General features: G+C 48.5%; 2 pseudogenes; one reads left to right on the top strand and one right to left on the bottom strand.

Moving 5' to 3' along the window:
• Positions 1-5,319: 5,319 nt before the first annotated feature.
• Positions 5,320-13,286, bottom strand: LOC130863178 (ankyrin repeat and LEM domain-containing protein 1-like; annotated as a pseudogene).
• A 2,074-nt stretch (positions 13,287-15,360) lies between these two features.
• Positions 15,361-21,029, top strand: LOC130863177 (harmonin-binding protein USHBP1-like; annotated as a pseudogene).
• The last annotated feature ends 713 nt before the right edge of the window (positions 21,030-21,742 follow it).

Below are 21,742 nucleotides of genomic sequence, written 5' to 3'. Positions count from 1 at the left end.
TTGAATTTGCATTTTGTGCACGGGGATAGATATGGGTTTATTTTCATTCTTCTACATGTTGATATCCAGTTATGCCAGGTGGTGCACACCTTTAATCCCACCACTTAGGAGGCAGATCTCCAAGTACAAGGCTAGCCTGTTCTACAGAATGAGTTCCAGGACAACCAGAGCACAGAAACCCTATCTTGGAACATATATAGGTGCCAACTGGACTCAGTAAGTAGCCTAGGTTGGCCTCCAATCGGGTCCTTGTACCTCACCCTCCCAGTGGCCACCATGAAGAAAAGGACAGAGAGGGAAAGCAAGGAAAGAGATATCTTGGTTGAGGGAGCCACTATGGGGCTAGCAAGAAACCTGGCACTAGAGAAATTCCCAGGAATCCACGAGAATAAACCCAGTTAAGACCCTAAGCAACTGTGGAGATACCTGAAATTGCCTTGCCCTATAGTCAGATGGACTTTCATCCAGCAACTGATGGACACAGATTCAGAGATCTACAGCGGAGCACTGGGCTGAGCTCATAGAGTCCAGTCAAAGAGAGGAAGGAGAAATAATAGGAGCAAATGGGTCAAGACAATGATGGGGATGCCCAATTAAACAGCTACTTGAGCCAATGGGAGCTCACTGCCTCTGGTCTGACAGCAGGGGAACCAGCATAGATCCAAACTAGGCCTCTGCATGTGGGTGAGGTGTAAGGCTGGGGCAGACTGCAGGGCCACCAACAGCGAGACCAGAATTTATCCCTAGTGCTTGAACTGTCTTTTGGGATCCCATTCTCTTTGATGGATATCTCTTTGATGGATATAGTGGGGAGGGTCTTGGTCCTGCCTCAAAGCAATGTGCTAGACTTTGGTGACTTCCTATGAGAAGCCTTACCCTTTCTGAGGAGTGGATGGGGTGGGTACAGGGGAAGGTGGAGGGAGCAGGAGGAGGGGAGGGAGTGGGAACTGGAATTGGTATGTAAGATGAGAAAACATACTTTTTTAAAAAAAAAAATTAAAGAAAAAAGTCTCTGTGGTCATTGTGTCTCTTCACAGCAATAAAACCCCTGAGACAGCCATCGAGCTCAGCAACTTTTATTTTTAATTGTACTATGTGTACATGATTGCAGTTGCTTGTGAAGGTCAGAAGAGAGTGTCAGGTCCCCTGGAGCTGGAGTTACAGATGTCTGTGAGCCACCATGAGGGTGTTGAGGACCAAAGCCAGGTCCTCTGCAAGAGCAGCCAGTGGTCTTAACCTCAGAGCCACCCCTAAGCCCTCATAACAGAATTTTTTCCTGTTTGGCTTTTCAAGACAGGGTTTCACTCTGTAGCCCTGGTTGGTCCTCGAACTCAGAGATCTCTCTACCTCTGCTCCCCAAGGGCTGGGACTGAAGGTGTGCACTACCACCTCTTAGCTCAACAGAGCAGACTTAAGCTAAGCACCTCCCTGCGCTGTCCTCGCTGTCTATCACCTGAGTTGCACTAGCAGCAAGCAATTTCTTTTTTCTATAAAATAAAATCCAGGGGATTGGAGAGATGGCTCAGAGGTTAAGAGCATTGCCTCCTCTTCCAAAGGTCCTGAGTTCAATTCCCAGCAACCACATGGTGGCTCACAACCATCTGTAATGGGGTCTGGTGCCCTCTTCTGGCCTGCAGGCATATACACAGACAGAATATTGTATACATAATAAATAAATAAGTAAATATTTAAAATAAAATAAAATCCAAAAATAAGAACTTCCACAATAGGCAGGGGCCTGAACTGTGTAAAAGTGAAGAGAACTAGCCCAGGATCAGCTAGCCTGCAGCATGGACCGTGCATCTTCTCTGTCCACGGTGGCAGCAAGGTGCAGCCAGGCTGGAACCTCCAACAGCAGCATCACAGCCTTCCCCTCAGCGTGCTTCTCCCCAGCAGCAGGTAAGCCAAGATACTTCCTCTCTGCTTGTCCCCAAGGATGACAGGCCTGGAGATGCAGTGGAATGTTCTAGAGTAACTTCTGTTCCACACACACTCATTTCCACCCACCTGGGGTGCTCACCACCTGTCCAGCAGAAAGGATCAAAGTTTACCCACCCCTGGAGAGGGAGATGTAGAATGCGAACACATGCGTGTGCATACACACACTCTAAGGTGAGAGCTGAGGCTGTCAGACAACATACACACACACAAGCACACACACACTCTGAAATGAGAGTTGGGGCTGTCAGACAACACACACACAAGCACACACACACTCTCTGAAATGAGAGTTGGGGCTGTCAGACAACACACACACAAGCACACACACACACTCTGAAGTGAGAGCTGGGGCTGTCAGATAGAACACAACCACACACACACACATACACTGAAGTGAGAGCTGGGGCTGTCAGATATAACACAAGCATACACACACACAAGCACACACACACATACACTGAAGTGAGAGCTGGAGCTGTCAGAACACACACACACAAGCATACAGACACACATGCACACACACTCTCTGAAATGAGAGTTGGTTGTCAGATAGAACACATACACACACACAAGCACACACACACACACATGCTGAAGTGAGAGTTGGGGCTGTCAGATAGAACCCATACACACACTCACACACACATACACTGAAGTGAGAGCTGGGGCTGTCAGAACACACACACACACTCACACACACACTAAAGTGAGAACTGGGGCTGTCAGACACTGCTGCAGGGCACATCCTCAGTCCTGAGGTTGCAGCTGCCACTGCCCCCATCCAGGAAGACAAACAGGGCACTGCAGCAGCTGTACCCCAGATCCTGGCACCCCAGGCCAATCAGCCACCACTCAAAGTGTGCTCCTTCTGCCGGGCATCTAAACTCCTGGCCAGGGTAGCCCTGACCTCACAGGAAGCTCCAGACACAAAAGGACAAGGTCCCCTGGGGACTGTCCCCAAATGCAGGTGAAACAATGAGGCAGGAGAGGGAGTCAGCACCGCAGGCTGCATGAGACAGCAACATGACAGGCTGGGCCCGCACTCCCAGCATGGAGACAGTGCAGCAGCTGTGCTCTGTGAGCAACCTGAAGGTGACTGTAAACACACTGCATATTGAACTGGCTTTGAACTCCTGACCTCCTGGCAGGATTCTACAATCCTGCTCCGCTAGTTCAAGGAATCCAAAACATTTTCTAAGGAAGGCAATGAGCAGAAATGGCCAGCCCCTTGTCTAAGGACACTAAACCACAAAGTCAGTGTTATATTATACTGAGACCGAGTTCCACGTGCAACTCAGGCTGGCCAGGCACACACCTATCACAATATCCCTCTTTCCTTCCCTCTTCCCACGCCCCATCCCCTACACCTCCAAAGCCTCCTGCAGGCTAGGCCAGCACCCAGACATCTCAGGCCCTTGTGGCTCTAAACCCTTGCTACCGACTGATTCTCCTTTTGCCAGCTCCACAGTGACATTAAGAATTTGTGCTGGGGCTGGGCGGTTGTGGCGCACGCCTTTAATCCCAGGACTCGGGAAGCAGAGGCAGGCGGATCTCTGTGAGTTCGAGGCCAGCCTGGTCTAGAAGAGCTAGTTCCAGGACAGGAACCAGAAAGCTACAGAGAAACCCTGTCTCGAAAATCAAAAAAAAAAAAAAAAAGAATTTGTGCTGGGGTTGGGGAGATGACTCAGCGGTTAAGAGCATTGAGCTGCTCTTCCAGAGGATCAGGGTTCAATTCCCAGCACCCACGTGGCAGTTCATAACAATAACTCCAGTTCCAGGGACTCTGACACCCTCATATGACATACATGAAGACAAAAACACAGTGCACATGAAATAAAAATAATCGAAAAGAATTTGTGCTGGAGCCAGGCAGTGGCGCACGCCTTTAATAACAGCACTCCAGAGGCAGAGGCAGGCGGATCTCTGTGAGTTTGAGGCCAGTCTGGTCTACAGAGCGGGTTCCAGAACAGCCAGGACAACACAGGGAAATCCTGTCTCAAAAAAAGCAAAAGCAAAACAAACAAAAAAAAGTATTTGAGCTGGGAACCTGGTTTCTTGGCCACAACCAGCCATCAGGTAGCATCTGAGTGAAACAGAAGGCCCCCATTTCGAAGCAGCAGCTAGCTGCATGGAGAATCTGGGGGCGTGGCACCGGGAGGCATGGCCCTCAGATGCCTCAATCTATGTCCAAGTGAAGGGGGCGGCCGCAGTTCCACAGCTTCCAGGTGAGTATGGTTCCTAGGCTACAAGCCTTGCTGTGGCTTGCTTTAAGTGGGTGTGACTTATGGTGGGCGTGGTCTCTGCCTGGGCAGGGCTGTCAGCTGGGCGATCTGGAGGACTGATCTTCCTCAGTGGCGCTTCCAGGTGGTGTGACCCAAGACAGGTGGGCAACCTTCTGGTGGAAGAGGGCAGAGTTTCCCTTGTATCCTGAAAGGGGGGACGCCCAGCACCCTACAACACACACGCGATGTCCCACAGCAGAGATGCAACCTCAAGCGGTCCACAGAGCCAAGGTTGAGAAGTCCTACCTCAGGCATACTGTAGGCGCTTAATGGGTGTTAACCGAGTGAATGAATACCTGGTGAGGTTCCAGCAGGGTGGCGGGCCATCTTGGAGATCCATCTGGGTGGGGCTGAAGGGTAGACAGCAGGAGGGACTTCCCCATGTGCCTGCAGATCCTGCTGTGGGCTTTCCTGAAGCTCTTGGAGGAAGGCAGCCACTTGGTGATGGAGAAGGGTGAGGAACGGAGAGGAAGACCACAACCTAAGGCTGCCTGGATGCTTAGAGGGCAAGGGGCTAGACACAGCACAGGACTGCGGAGGGGTAAGGCATTCCTAGGAACACTATAGGTGTACTCGCGCGCTTGCACACACACACACACACAAACACACACGAGCACACACACACACGCACATGCACACACACTCCGCTCCCAGTCAGTCTGAGCTCTGCAGCCTTGCTTGACCCTCGATGCTCTCCCGAGAACATATTTGGGCCCTGGAGGGTGGACACCCACAGGGGAAGGATTGTCGCCACTAAACACACTCAGAGGCCTCTAACCGAATACAAATGTATGCCAGTTTCCAGTCTCCAGGCTGATCTCCAACTAGCAATCCTCCTGCCCCATCCTCCCGAGGTTGTGGTGGTAGGCCACCACTAACACGTCTGGCCTGAAAGTAGAACGTTCTAGAGGCCCTTCTGCCCCTCGGCTGGTTTGCCCCGCACACACAATGGGAGCTCACCACCTATCCAGGAGCACCCAGACGCAGCATCACTCACACACTTCAGCACACATACACACACCAAGCCTCTAAAGCCAGAGCTGGGGACCCAGCTGGGGACCCCATGGCTCATGCTTCACGATCATGTCCTCAGCACTCAGCCTCGGGCCTGGATGTCCTGCGGCCTCAGCTCTCCTTCCCCCTCAGCCAGGAAAACTAGCAGAGCGCGGTGCAGCAGATACACCCCCAAGCGCCGCCGCTTCGTGGGTGGCCAGCCTCTCCATAGTAGTGGCCCTGTTTCTGGTTGGTCAGTGTCTGGATACCTGGACAGATCAGAGGCAAAGTCATGGCGTGGCCTCCACCCACCCCTCCTCCACAATAAGCGGCACAGACTATATTTCGACAGGCGTGTTCTAGGTATGCAGGTGGCACTCAGTAACTACCCACCATGGGAATGAACATGAACAGTGAGGGAATTCAGAGCTCACTTTCCCTGAGACCTCAGCCCTAAAAGCCCGAACCTTACCTAGGGCGTCCAACAGGCAGGCCTCCCGCATGTACGCCTCCATGGCCACCGTGTGCTGGAAGCAGTGTAGGGAAAGGACACCTCGGCCGCTGGCCCAGATGTCTAAGATCTGGCGTACCTTGGGACAGGCCTAGGGGGTGGAATCAGGAGTCGGGTCCTAAGCCTTCTGCCCTCCGACTGTCTGAAGACTGGCAGGCCTGACCACTCCTGCCCCTTGTCCTCACATTTTTCCCTGGGCGTTCAAGGTAGCCGAGGGCTTCCCAGAGGTGGGCATCCGGCCGGGCACGGGTCCCCTTGCCCACGTAGAAGATGGCTCCCACGAAACATTGCAGACACTCGGCCAGTGTGAGGGAGGAGGCTCGGGCAGGCAGTCCCTGCGTCTGCCTAGGAACAGAGTGGTGCAGACGGTGAAGGAGCCAGCTGCCAACCCTGACGCTGCCAACCCTGATGACCCACACGATGGAGGAGAAAAATCAGTTCCCAGAAGTTACCTTTAGACCTCCACATGTGCACATACAGACACACGCACAGAAAATAAAACATCCAGAGCAGTGAGAGCCTGACTAGAGGGCAGGCCTCAAGGTCCCTGCCAGGGAACGCGAGCCCCTGCTGCTGGGGCTGCAGTGTCTGCTGTGCTCTCCTGGACCTGCTCTGCCTGCCCCCTACTTCCATTGGTCCCTGGCTCATTGGAGCTACCAGGAGTCCCTGTGCAGGTGCTGAGAAGTTCCATCTGGACTGGTGAGTGTGTGCTATCCTGGGGCGGACTGTCCCGGTAGAGAGCACAAACCCCCCTACACTAAGGCTACCCAACCAGAGCAGTGAGTGCCTGCCTAGCGGGCAGGCCTCAGCAACCCCCGAAAGGGAGCGCAGGCACCTCCAGCTTGAACTGCAGTGTCGCCTGTGTTCTACTCGACCCCGCCCTACACCTTGCATTCAGCCTTCTTTCCGCGGGTCATTGGAATACCAGGCATCCCTGTTTTGGTGTTGAGGAGTTCATCTGCAAAGGAACGGTTCCTGCCCCTACACTGAGGACATACACCCAGAGAGTTAGTCACAGCAAAGACTGATCCAAGACACCAGGCCTCTCCTGGCTCCATTTGAAGGAAAAGATGGGCAGGCGCCAATGCAAGAATTCCCCCAACAAATTGAAAAGCAACGTGACATCACCAGAATCCAGGAATCCCGAAATGAGAAGTGTACACCCTAATCCTGAAGAATTAGAAGAATTCGACTCAAAAGTGAATTATATGAAAATAATAGAGGACCTTAAACAGGAGGTGAAAAACTGCCATAATCAATTAGAGATTACAAACAAAAAGGTAGAGGAAATGAATAAATCTCTCAAAGATACCCAAGAAAACCAAGAGAAACAAGAAAAAGTAATCAAACAGGTAAGGGAAACGGTTCAAAACTTGAAGAATGAAGTGGAAGTAATAAAGAAAACACAAACCGAGGGAAGGATGGAGATGGAAAATTTGGATAAACGAACAGGAACTACAGAGACAAGTACCACCAACAGATTACAAGAGATAGAAGAAAAAATCTCAGACACTGAAGATACCATAGAGAAAATAAACTCTCTGATTAAAGAAAACAGCATAACCAACAAATTCTCATCACAAAACATTCAGGAAATCTGGAACACAATAAAAAGACCAAACCTAAGAATAATAGGGATAGAAGAAGGAGAAGAAGTACAGCTCAATGGTCCAGAAAATATATTTAATAAAATTATAGAAGAAAACTTTCCCAACCTTAAGAAAGATATTCCTTTGAAGGTCCAAGAAGCATACAGAATACCGAATCGACTGGATCAAAAAAAAACATCTCCTCGTCATATAATAATCAAAACACAAAACATACAGAATAAAGAAAGAATATTAAGAGCTGCAAAGGAAAAAGGTCAAGTTACCTATAAAGGTAAACCTATCAGACTTACACCTGATTTCTCTATGGAAACCATGAAAGCCAGAAGGTCCTGGATAGATGTGCTGCAGAAACTAAGAGACCATGGATGCAAGCCCAGACTACTGTACCCAGCCAAGCTTTCGTTCACTATAAATGGAGAAAACAAAATTTTCCAGGATAAAAACAAATTTAAAGAATACGTAGCCACAAATCCAGCCCTACAGAAAGTAATAGAAGGAAAATCACAACCCAAGGAGTCCAACAATGCCCACAATAACTCAGACATCTAATGACCCTTCACCAGCACAACTTGAAGAAGGGAAACACACAAACTCTACTACCAAAAGAAAGAAAGAGAGAAAGGAAAAATGACCGGAGTTAACAACCACTGGTCATTAATATCACTTAATATCAATGGACTCAACTCACCTATAAAGAGGCACAGGCTAAGAGATTGGATTCGAAAACAGGATCCAACATTCTGCTGCTTACAAGAAACACACCTCAACCACAAAGACAGATATCTACTCAGAGTAAAGGGCTGGGAAAAGGTTTATCAAGCAAACGGACCTAAGAAACAAGCAGGTGTGGCCATACTAATTTCTAAGAAAGTTGACTTCAAACTAAAATCAATCAAAAGAGATGGAGAGGGACATTTTCTACTCATAACAGGAACAATTCACCAGGATGAATTCTCAATCCTGAATATATATGCCCCTAATATAAAAGCACCCACTTATGTAAAAGAAACGTTACTGAAACTCAAGGCAGTCATCAAACCACACACACTAATAGTAGGAGATTTCAACACTCCTCTCTCACCAATGGACAGGTCAATCAAACAGAAACCTAACAGAGAAATAAGAGGATTAAGGGAGGTTGTGAATCAAATGGACTTAACAGACATCTATAGAACATTCCACTCAAATAAGAAAGAATATACTTTCTTCTCTGCAGCGCATGGAACCTTCTCGAAAATAGACCACATACTCGGTAACAAAGCAAACTTACACAGCTACAAAAAAATATCGGTAACCACCTGTGTCTTATCAGATCACCATGGATTAAAGTTAGAATTCAACAACAATGCTATCCCCAGAAAGCCTACGAACTCATGGAAACTGGACAGTCAACTACTGAACCACACCTGGATCAAGGAAGAAATAAAGAAATTAAAATCTTTCTTAAATTCAATGAAAACGAAGACTCAACATACTCAAACCTATGGGACACTATGAAAGCAGTGCTAAAAGGAAAGTTCATAGCATTAAGTGCCCACTTAAAGAAAACGGAGAAAGCACACATTGGAGACTCAATAGCCCACCTGAAAGCTTTAAAAAAAAAGAAGCAGACTCACCTAGGGAAGTAGAAAACTGGAAATAATCAAATTGAGGGCTGAAATCAACAAAATAGAAACACAGAAAACAATCCAAAGAATCAATGAAACAAAAAGCTGGTTCTTGGAGAAAATCAATAAGATTGATAAACCCCTATCCAAACTAATCAAAGGGCGGAGAGAGAATACGCAAATTAACAAGATCAGAAACGAAAAGGGAGACATAACCACAGACACAGAGGAAATTCAGAGAATCATTAGATCTTACTACAAAAACCTGTATGCCTCAAAATTGGAAAATGTAAAAGAAATGGACACTTTTTTAGATAAGTACCATATACCAAAGTTAAACCAGGACCAGGTGAACAATCTAAATAGACCTGTTAGTCGCAAAGAATTAGAAGTTGTTATAAAAAGCCTCCCCACCAAAGAAAGCCCAGGTCCAGACGGCTTCAATGCAGAATTCTACCAGAACTTCAAGAAGACCTAATACCTATACTCCTTAATGTATTTCACAATATAGAAACAGAGAAGTCATTGCCAAATTCCTTTTATGAAGCTGCAGTTACTCTGATACCAAAACCACACAAAGACACAACCAAGAAAGAGAACTACAGGCCAATCTCACTCATGAACATCGATGCAAAAATACTCAATAAAATACTGGCAAACCGTATCTAAGAACACATTAGAAAAATTATCCATTATGATCAAGTAGGCTTTATCCCAGAGATGCAGGGCTGGTTCAACATACAAAAATCTATCAGTGTAATCCATCACATAAATAAACTGAAAAAAAAACCATATGATCATTTCATTAGATGCTGAAAAAGCATTTGACAAAATTCAACATCCCTTTATGATGAAGGTCTTAGAGAGATTAGGAATACAAGGGTCATACCTAAGTATAATAAAAGCTATTTATAGCAAGCCATCAGCTAACATCATATTAAATGGAGAGAAACTCAAAGCTATTCCACTAAAATCAGGAACACGACAAGGTTGTCCACTCTCTCCATACCTCTTTAATATAGTGCTTGAAATTCAAGCAATAGCAATAAGACAACATAAAGGGATCAAAGGGATTCAAATTGGAAAGGAAGAAGTTAAACTTTCATTATTTGCAGATGATATGATAGTGTACATAAGCGACCCCAAAAACTCCAGCAAAGAACTCCTTCAGCTGATAAACACCTTTAGTAGTGTTGCAGGATACAAGATCAATTCCAAAAAATCAGTTGCCCTCCTATAAACAAAGGATAAGGAAGCAGAGATGGAAATCAGAGAAGCATCACCCTTCACGATAGCCACAAATAGCATAAAATATCTTGGGGTAACTCTAACCAAGGAAGTGAAGGATCTATTTGACAAGAACTTTAAGTCTATGACGAAAGAAATTGAGGAGGATACCAGAAAATGGAAGGATATCCCTTGCTCTTGGATTGGGAGGATCAACATAGTAAAAATGGCAATTCTACCAAGGGCAATTTATAGATTCAATGCAATCCCCATTAAAATCCCATCAACATTCTTCACAGATCTTGAGAGGACAATAATCAACTTTATATGGAGAAACAAAAAACCCAGTATAGCCAAAACAATCTTATATAATAAAGAATCGTCTGGAGGCATTACCATCCCTGACCTCAAACTCTATTACAGAGCTTCAGTATTGAAAACAGCTTGGTATTGGCATAAAATCAGAAAAGTCGATCAATGGAACCGAGGATAAGACCCTGATTTTAAGCCACAAACATATGAACAACTGATTTTTGATAAAGGAGCTAAAAGTATTCAATGGAAAAAAGAGAGCATCTTCAACAAATGGTGCTGGTAGAACTGGTTGTCAACCTGTAGAAGAATGAAAATAGATCCAAATCTTATCACCATGCACAAAACTCAAGTCCAAATGGATTAAAGACCTCAATATTAGTCTGAACACACTGAACCTGATAGAAGAAAAAGTGGGAAGTACTCTACAACATATGGGTACAGGAGATCACTTCCTACGTTTATCCCCAGCAGCACAGACATTAAGGACAACATTGAATAAATGGGACCTCCTGAAACTGAGTAGCTTCTGTAAAGCAAAGGACACTGTCACTAAGATAAAAAGGCAACCCACTGACTGGGAGAAGATCTTCACCAACTCTGCAACAAACAAAGTTCTGATCTTCCAAATATATAAAGAACTCAAGAAACTAGACTTTAAAATGCTAATTAACCCAATTAAAAATGGGGCACTGAACTGAACAGAGAATTCTCAACAGAAGAAATTCAAATGGCCAAAAGACACTTAAGGTCATGATCAACCTCCTTAGGGATAAGGGAAATGCAAATTAAAACAACTTTGAGATACCATCTTACACCTGTCAGTATGCCTATGATAAATGGGACCTCCTGAAACTGAAAAGCTTCTGTAAAGCAAAGGACACGGCCAATAAGACAAAACGACAGCCTACAGAATGGGAAAAGATCTTCACCACCCCACATCAGACAGAGGTCTGTTCTCCAAAATATACAAAACTCAAGAAATTGAACGCCAAAAGAACACATAATCCATTATAAAAAAAATGGAGTACAGACCTAAACAGAGAATTCTCAACAGAGGAATCTAAAATGGCTGAAAGACACTTAAGGAAATGTTCAACATCCTTAGTCATCAGAGAAATGCAAATCAAAACAACTCTGAGATTCCATCTCACACCTGTAAGAATGGTCAAGATCCAAAACACAGATGACAGCTCATGCTGGAGAGGTTGTGGGGAAAAGGGAACACTTCTGCATTGCTGGTGGGAATGCAAGCTGGTACAGGCTCTTTGGATGTCAGTGTGGTGATTTCTTTTTTTTTTTTTTTCTTTTTTTTTTGGTTTTTTGAGACAGGGTTTCTCTGTGGCTTTGGAGCCTGTCCTGGAACTAGCTCTGTAGACCAGGCTGGTCTCGAACTCACAGAGATCCGCCTGCCTCTGCCTCCCGAGTGCTGGTATTAAAGGCGTGTGCCACCATCGCCCGGCTAGTATGGTGATTTCTCGGAAAATTAGGAAACAACCTTCCCCAAGACCCAGTAATACCACTTTGGGTATATATCCAAAGGATGCTCAATTATGCCACAAGGACATGTGCTCAACTATGTCCATAGCAGCTTTGTTTGTCACACCCAGAACCTGGAAAGAACCTAAATGTCCCTTGATCGAAGAATGGATAAGGAAAATGTGGTACATTTACACAATGGAGTACTACACAGCAGAAAAAAAATAACGACAGCTTGAATTTTGCAGGAAAATGGATGGAGCTAGAAAACATTATTTTGAGTGAGGTAACCCAGACACAGAAAGACAACTATCACATGTACTCACTCATAGGTGGTTTTTAAATATAAAGCAAAGAAAGCCAGCCTACAAACCACAATCCCAGAGAACTTAGACAACAATGAGGACGCTAAGAGAGACTTACATAGATCTAATCTACATGGGAAGTAGAAAGTATAAAAAGACAAGATCTCCTGAGTAAATTGGGAGCATGGGGACCTTGGGGGAGGGTTGAAAGAGGGAGGGGAGAGACAGGGAGGAAAGCAGAGAAAAATGTAGAGCTCAATAAATAAAAGAGTGAGGCCAGGAACCACCCACAGGAGAAGTAAAGAACAGCTTTTTCATTTGCCTTCTTTTTTGTTTGTGACACAGTTTCGTGTAGCCCAGGCTGGCCGCTAACTCACATACATAACATACATGGCTTCGAGTGACCTGGTAACCCTGGCCCTCGGCATCCACCTTCTGCATGTTGAGGTTGCAGCACCCGGTGTATGTGGTGCCCAGGGCCTCATGCGTGCTGGGTAAGCACTCCACCCAGAACCACAGCACTCCATCAAATGAACTGTGCCCCAATCTTAGCTTTACACCTCTTGTAACAGGGCAAACACTGTCTCTGCCCTTCACTGGGCCAATAAACACAGCTGCCTGGTCACCGGCAATACTCAGAGATGGGTATTTGACCCAGTAAGGCCTTCAGTGGCTCCCACACTTGAGAGTTCCAAGAGACAGAAAAGGAAAAGAGACCTAATGGGTTTGCCAAGCTGAGAACATACAGTTGAAGGCTTTTCATGCCCCCTTTTCCCCCTGGGGCGGCGCCTGCGCGAAGAGACGCCTGGCTGACCGCCTAAGCCACTTCTGGGCGCCTGGATCCAGCTGTGCCTGAAGCCTTTCCTGAGCGCCCCACTTGCCTTGCTGGCTTTGGCGAGCTTGTGTCTGGGTTTCTGTCGCCCGAGGCTACAGCGCGTGAGTGACTGGATCGTGCACGAGAGCTTGGCGCGGACTCGGGTGGTCAGGTCTGTGGGAGGCAGACGCCATCCAAGTCGCATACCGCGCAATAGATGCACGTTTCTTGCGATGTCTCCGACTCGGGACTCCACAGACCCCAGCTCCTCAAGCAGAACGAACCTAGAGCTGCAGCAAGCCGGATCGAAGTTTGATCACAGCGACACAAAGCTCGCGCGCGGTCACACAGCCAGGTTCCACTCTGCAGCCTAGGTACCGCAGCTAGTCAGTCACAGGGTTCTAGATAGCCGCCATCTTCCTGACCGGAAGTTTGTGCGGAGTTGCGGTGACGCCTTCTGGGAAATGTAGTTCCAGGAACCTCAGGACCTGGACGCTGATAGGCTGAGGCGATCCCGGAGATATAAATTAGAGTATAACCGGCAGGAGTGGGACTGAGATAGGGTATTATTGGGAATGGGTGTGGTCCAGAGTTGACTTAAGCAAGATTGGGGGGAGCTTGTAGTTCTGGATTCAGCAGACAACAGTTGTCAAAGATGCTGCTGTGATAGGGCAGGAAACTGACCTGGGTGGGGCTGATTGATGATTGACAGGATAGGGTTTGGCTTGGCTTGGGTTTGCCAAAGGCTCTCTCAACTATTTATTTCTGCTTGTTTGTTTGTTTATTTATCTATATCTATCCACCTATTTATTGATCGATTTTTTTTTGAGGCAGGGCTTCTCTGTCTTAGCTGTTCTGGAACTCTCTTTGTAGACCAGGCTGATCTTGAACTCCCAAGTGCTCTATGGCCCCTAAGTGCTGGTATTAAAGGAGATTGCCACCACCGCCCGGCTTATTTTTGTTCTTATTTTACATATGTTGACACTCATCCAATATTATCGCGATGGGGGCTGATAGTGCACACCTGTCATTCCAGCACCCCAGAGGTCAGAAGATGAAGATCGGGAGCTCAAGTTATCGCGCACTATACGAGACTCTTCTAAAAACCATGATGGAAAGAAAAAGTAAAAAGAAAAGCCAGCAGACACACTGTGGACAGGCTCAATGTCCCACCGGAGCCTTCTGACGCAGACAAGTAGGGCTCTGTGGGAAGAGCGGACCTTCTTGTTGAAGAGAAACATTGTAGCATGGTGAACAGAGGCAGGCACCCCAAACCCGAAGACCTGACTCTATCCCGGAGACCTGCATGGTGGAAGGAGAAGAGCATGCAGCTTACCCACCACAAACACAAATGAAAAAAGCAAAGGAATGAAAGACATAATTTTATTTCAATGCTGGGGCCCACTCCTACAGGGTTTTTGTTTTAGAAACACATAAAAATAATAATAAGCCGGGCGGTGGTGGTGCACGCCTTTAATCCCATCACTCGGGAGGCAGAGGCAGGTGGATCTCTGTCAGTTCGAGACCAGCCTGGTCTATAAGAGCTAGTTCTAGGACAGGCTACAAAACCACAGAGAAACCCTATCTCAAAAAACCAAAAGTAAAATAAAATAAATAAATAAAAGTAATAATAATAAATGATATTACAGTGGAGTGAGCCCCGCTGAACATGGGGACACAGAAAACCTGAGGAAATGGAGGGACCAAAGGTTTGGAATACGGGGGTAGCTGTTATCTTGGAGTGGGACAAGAGTCCCCTACCCCACCCTGTCCCCGTTCGGTAGGAAGCTGACATCCTGGAGAAGGAAACAAGACAATAACTGTCCACGTGACCAGGGCAGGGGCCTTCCTGTTTCTCAGCCCGTACCAGACCAGCCTTGGCCAGTGCAGCCTCATAGCCAGGGTGACCTGAGATGCGCCCAGGGGCTCAGGCCTTTCCCAGGGTGCCCTGGAGCAGAGCAGAGGGTGGACACACATACACACACACACATGAGAGGGAGTTTGGTGCTAGGAGAGTCCTGGGAAGAAAACAGATTCTTGGGATCCCTATCCCACGCCTCCATAGGGGAGAGGGGGCACAGATAAGAGCGATGCCTTCAGGCAGCTGAGAGAAAAGGATTGTCAGGTAGAGAAGAGGGCGAGAGGTTGGGGCAAATGGACAAGAGTAAGTGCCATCACGTGAGGCAGTCAAATATTCAAATGTGTTCAATCGATGCAGTTGACCCAAAACTCCTACGGGGGGAACCAAGGATCCAGGCCGACAAAGGGAATCTGAGAGCAGGCCGTGATCAGGGGTGGAAGAAGCCATGAGTGCCCGGGCCACAGGGCCCCGAAGTCGCCGAGGGAGGCATCCTCCACCCGTAAGTGTGCTCCTCTTCCTGCTGTGCCCAATTCCATGGATCCCGGAGCCCAGGAGTGAGCCTGCTTCACTGAGAACCTACAGTGGTGGCGAGCAGTCATTCTTAGGGGGAGTTGGACCTGACAGCAGAGAGAATGCAGAATGGGGTGTCATTTATAGGGAGAGCTGGACCCAGTGGCTGAGAGCCTGCGGGATGGGGGGTCATTTATTGGGAGAGCTGGACCCAGTGGCTGAAAGCCTGCGGGATGGGGTGTCATTCTCAGGGGGAGCTGGACCTGACGGCTGAGAGCCTTCGGTATGGGGTGTCATTTGCAGGGGGAGCTGGACCCAGTGGCTGAGAGTTCAAAGGAGGCAGAGACCACCAGTGGGAGATTCGAGGCCAAACTCGAGCTGCTTCCGGAACTCCTTAGTCCTGACCTGCAGAGACCCGGGAGCCGGTAGGATGAATTTAGTGCTTCTATTCCAGCAGGTGGCCCTCACAAAGCTGCCGCCCCCAACACATCTGCCTTAGCTTCCTCTTGCCTCCTCTCCTCCATGCTCTCCCTTCCCTTCCCTTTCCTCCTCAGCCATGCAGCTCACTGCCTGCTCACCCTTCCCAGGGACTCTGAGATCTAGCCCCAAAGCCCCTGCTGAGCCTCAGGTAGTTGGGGTCCCGGTTGTCTTCACAGGCCTGAGGATGATTATTGTGTGGGATCCCATGGGGCCCTAGCCTTGAAGCCAGAAGAAGGGTGAAAGGCTGAGGTGGAAAGCCCCCTGAGCCCGCAGGCAGCCACCCAGGACACTGGCCCTGCTGAGACATCAGAGCAGGCTGAGCTCCCCTGAGGCCACCGTGGCCGCCTGGCGCCACTACTCCCTAAGCTTTGCAGGGCCAGTGGAAGGAGAAGACAGTGGCCAGGGGACACCTGGGTCCTTTAGTAGTCAGGAAGAAGCCGGGTCGCGACAGCAGGAGGCAGGTAGCCTCATAGAGAGGAACGCCTGGCTGCGGCTGGCCCTGGGCAGCCGGAAAGAGGAGTTGGTTTGCGCTCAAGCTTCCCTGAAGGATGCCCAGGCAGAGAAGGAGACCCTGCAGAGACAGGTGAGCATCTGACTGGGGACAGACAGATCCTGCCTCCCGAACACATTTGTTCAGCCAACAAACCAATGTGGAGCAATGAAAACCATGCCAGAGAAGGGACCAAGGAAAACAGCAAAGTAAAAGAGGGGTCTTGAGGCCCAGACTGAAGGTCAGAAAGAAGCCAGGCAGGGTGCACCCCATGATCTCAGTGCTCTAGAAGCTGAGGAGAGACAATCTCAAGTGAAAGACTGCTCAGCCACAACCAAGGTCAATTCACCGATGTAGATTGAGTTGAAGGCCAGCCTGCTTGTTTGTTTGTTTGTTTTTTTTAAGGTTCTGAGTACCTTGGCGATAGAGGCCTTGCCTGAAGAGTATGAGGCCCTGGGTACTGCACATACACACACACACACGCACACACACCACCGAATAATCCTGTTTTAGGGTTTCTATTTGTGATAAAACACCACAACTAAAAGCAACTGGGGAGGAAGAAGTTTGTTGTTGTTGTTGTTCTCATCTTAAAACTCTGAGGGAAGCCGGAGTGGGAGCTCAAGGCAGGGAGCTGGAGGCAGGAGCTGATGCAGAGGCCATGGAGGGTGCTGCTTCCTGGCTTGCTCAGCCTGCTTTCTTATAGAATCCAGGACCACCAGCCCAGGTATGGCCCCACCCACAGTGAGCTAGGCTCTCCCACCTTAGTCATCAAGGAAATGTCCGCAGGTCTATCTGAGGGAAACATTTTCTCAACTTTTAGTTTCCTCTTCCCAAATGACTGTAGCTGATGTCACAGTGACAGAACCAGCAGATCCTGAGGTCACTGTGGCTGGGATAGAGTCGGGGAGATGGCGGCAAGTGGGGGACCACCACAGTATTCAGGATGTGGCGGTGGAGCAGGATTTACCGCTGTGCTTTGTGTGTGGTGGGAAAGCAGAGGGATCTGTGTCCTGAGGGGAACTGGACCTGCTGCATCTGCTGACTGTGGGAGGAACAGTCTGGTGGTAGACCACGCCCCTGATGGTGGGGGTGGGGTGACAGCAGAGAAGTGGTGAAGGGGACCGGAAATGGGCAGATGATGGGAAATGTCAAACCCATCTATAGTGGAACAAGCCTGCAATGCTAAGAACTTCAGAGGCTGAGACAGGAGAATCACAATTTAACAGTAGCTTGGACAAGATAAGCAAACATTGTCTCAAAAGAGAAGGAAAACAGACTGGACGGGAGCAAAGCCCTGCCTAGACTCCTCCGCTCTTAGTTTGCTGAGACTCCTCTCACCAACACAGAAATGAAATTCTCCTTCCACAGTGTGGTGGTGCACACTTGAAATTCCAGCTGCACGCAGGGTGCACGCCTTTAATCCCAGCAATGGGGAGGCAGAGGCAGGTGGATCTCTGTGAGTGTGAGTACGAGGCCAGCCTGGCCTTCAAGAACTAGTTCCAGGACAGGCTACAGAGCTACAGAGAAACCCTGTCTCGAAAAAACAAAGAAGCAAAAAAAAAAGAAAGAAAGAAAGAAAGAAGTAAAGAAAGAAGAGAGAGAGAGAGAGAGAGAGAGAGAGAGAGAGAGAGAGAGAGAGAGAGAGAAATTCCAGCTACATGGGAGACTGAGGGAGAAGGGTGGCTTGAGTTGGGGAGATCCAGACAACGCAGAGAAACACTGAGTCTCTTAAAAATTTAGAAAGGAAAAAAGAGCAGTGGCTGCTTTTCCAGAGGATCCACGTTCAGGTCCCAGAACCCACTTGACAGCTCACGACTGCCTGTAACTCCAGTTCCCAGCAACCCAAAACCCTCACACAGACATGCATGCAGGCAAAACACTGATGTACATAAAATAATAAAAATAAATAAATCCTAAAAAAAGTAGAGCTGTCCCTCCCTCCCCCACCTCCTGCTAGTAGCTGCAGTCCCCAGGTTGGGGGGGGGGTACGTGTTGAGTGGCAATTGGGGACCTGTCTCACGTCATATGGACAGGGCTTGGCTGGGTTCCTGCTGCTGACAGAACTGTCTGTAGGTGAAGCCACAGTCTGATCCTCCATCACTGGCAGGTGCAGGAACTGGAGGATTCCCTGATGCAGCTGGAGGCTTCCTGCCCACGCCCCTCCTCAGAGCAGGGTGTACAAACAGCAGCAACTCCAGCAGTTCTGGGGCAGAAGGGCAGCCCTGGGCACCTCAGGTGAGTCTGAAGTCTTTGAAGTCTTCAGAGTCTAGACGGTAATGTCCTCTGCTTTTCCAGTGTCGGGTAAGCTTCAATGTGCGCTTTATGGCTTCCCTAGTGGTGTGTGACAAAACTTTTCCTGGGGAGATACTGTACACATCAACTCATCCCAGGTAGGGAGCCATGACACACGAGAGTACAGACACCACCAAAGTTCAACTTAGTCCACCAATGAGTTTCCATATAGGATCATGAGTGAAAGGTTACATACATGAGCAGAAATAACTCAAAGACAGCTGCATCACCAAAGCCCACACCAGCATGGCTGACAGCTCACAAAGCTGAGAGCCTGGAGTGCAATTCACAGCCTGAAGGCAGCTCAGCACATTGGAGAGTGTCCCATCCAAGTGACTCTGGTCTAAACCTTGTCTGGCATCTGGTCTGACCTCTAGTCATCATTGCAACTATAATCAGCTGGTCTCAGAAGAACTTTTCTTACCCCAACAGGGAGGATCCTAGTGAATCTGCTTAGTTTCAGGGACTTCCTGAAGCTGCTGAGCTTTTAAGGGCACCAGGCCTCCTGCCCCTGGGTTGTGAGAGAGATGGAGGGGAGGAAACTGGGCTCTGGCTGATTGGGGCCTCACTCATATTCACTGTTGCTCTTCTTTGGAGGCAGAAGCATTGAGAAGTTGAAGTGCTTCAACCGCCTCCTGCTGGCTGTGCTCAAGGGTCACAAGGGCCGCTGTGAGAGACTTAGTATGCAGCTGGGCCAGCGGGAGGCTGAGACCACAACCCTGTGCCTGGCCCTGCAATACAGGTCTGTGCCTACTGCCAATGACGGTGGTGGCTGGGAGTGGAGCGGGGCTGCATCCCAAGATGAGCCTATGTAAAGAGGGACATAGGGCCTTCAGAAGGCACAGGGCCTTACCATGAGGTCTTGTTCTGACCCATAAAGTATGTAGGGTGGGGGCTGTCTTTTAGTGGTTTGTGGTATTTTTATTTGAAATGGGGTCTCACTGTATAGCCCAGGTTGGCCTGGAACTTGCTATGTGGCCCAGGCTGTCTTTGAATCCATAGAGCTCTGCCTACCTCTTACTGGGCTGGGACTGAGTGCTGAAACACTCAGATCCTGTCCCACAGCGAGGATTGTGAGGAGGCAAATGGAGTGCTGCTCACTCTGAGGACTGCTGGAGCTGGAGCCACCAAGAGTGACCTGCAGGCTGCAGAGATAGAGGCATCTAGGCTGCTGGTTGAGAAGGAAGCTGCTATGGATGGAGAGATACCTTGGCCCAGGTACCCTCAGGAAGCACAAGAGCTATGCTGAACTATGGGGTGCATGTCCCAGAGCCTGCTGCATATGGGGATGTAATGTCCCTGTCATGGGGCCTGACTGGAATAGGCCATTCAGTGACACCAAGTGTGGCGACACAAACCTTTGATCCCAGCACTCAGGAGGCAGAGTTTGAGGAGCTCAAGGTCAGCCTGGTCTACATAGCAAGTTCTAGGCCATACTGGTCTACACAGAGAGATTCTGTCTCAAATAAATAAATACAACACCAAACATACAAGCAAATCACCACGTAGTCTCACATAGATGCATAGACTCTGGTTTCAACCTCTAAAGCTGGAGGGAAAAATCAGTGAAAAGAAAAATTATTAAATTTTGGATTTTGACTTCAGAAGTGTCAATCCATCATGGCAACAGGAAGCAGAGAGCAGGAAGTGCCCCGGCATGGTGTAGCCCTAAAGCAAGGAGGCACTGTAAAGCCCTGTGGGGGCCTGGCAGGGTGAGCAATGCCCTTTATTCTTCTGTCTGTCGCGGTACCTGTGAACTCACTGCAGAGAGCGTCTCAGCTGTCTGTGCAGCCTCAGTGTCCAGTACGGACTGTGCATACCACATAATTACATACAAACTCCCCTGGTGGTCTTCCTACCATCTAGGTTCCACCACCTTGCTATGTATCTGACCCTCCTGCCTCCACCTCCTGAGAGCCGGGATGGAGCCACATGCATGCTGGGCAAGCTCTCTGTGGACTGAGCCCCAGCAGCTGCCATATTATCTGCTGGAAGACTTCCCCGTGGGGACAGTTATGTATCACGATCTCCCTCCTGTCTCCTGTAGCCCTGAGGGCAGCAGTGTGGACAAGCCTACACCACAGGAACTGGCTGCTCAGCTCCATGGCTATATCCAGCATCTCCGGGAACACTGGGCTCTGGTGAAGATCCCCCCGGCACTCAGCCCTGACACCACACCCTGGCCCACTATGCCCCACGCAGAAGCAACAGTGCAGGCCATTCTGGAAATACAACCTGGCCCAGCCCTACCTCGGCTAGAGAAGCCTCAGATCCAGCAGGACCTGGTGGCTACTCAGGTAGGAATGTGTTGACAATGTCACAACACACTCTTGATGATGTCAGTGGAGAACAGAGGCAAGCAGGGTTTCCCTTGGATGGCTGTCCCACCTGGTCCTGTATTCATTCAGTCCCAAACAAACACGGAGGCTTATATTAATTATAAACTGTTTGGCCTTTAGCTAAAGTTAATTATGAACTAGCTCTTACAATTTAAATTAACCCATAATTCCTGTCTATGTTTAGACACGTGGCTTGGTACCTTTTATCAGTGAGGCATTCTCATCTTACTTCCTCTGAGTCTGGCTGGTGACTGACTCTCTGCCTTCCCTCTTCCCAGAATTCTCCTAGTCTGCTTGCCCTGCCTCTACTTCCTGCCTGGCTACTGGTCAATCAGCGTTCTATTAAACCAATATGAGTGACAGATCTTTACAGTGTACAAAAGCATTATCCCACAGCAATAGGCAGTTGGCTTCTTATATGAAGAATTAGAGTTGAGGTTTTTGTTTGTTTGTTTGTTTGTTTTTTCCAAGACAGGGTTTTTCTGTAGCTTTTGAGCCTGTCCTGGAACTTACTCTATAGACCAGGCTGGCCTCAAACTCACAGAGATCCTTCTCCCTCTGCCTCCCAAGCGCTGGAGTTGAGGTTTTGAGGGATGCATAGGAGTTTCTCCTCCTGATTAGGTTTTCCTTAAGATTCTGTAAGTTGCTGGGCGGTGGTGGTGCACGCCTTTAATCCCAGCACTCAG

Source organism: Chionomys nivalis, chromosome 20 (assembly GCF_950005125.1).
Source record: "Chionomys nivalis chromosome 20, mChiNiv1.1, whole genome shotgun sequence".
In the NCBI taxonomy this organism is placed as follows: domain Eukaryota; kingdom Metazoa; phylum Chordata; class Mammalia; order Rodentia; family Cricetidae; genus Chionomys; species Chionomys nivalis.
Note: the sequence above shows the minus strand (reverse complement) of the source record. Positions and strands in the feature narration are given on the sequence as shown.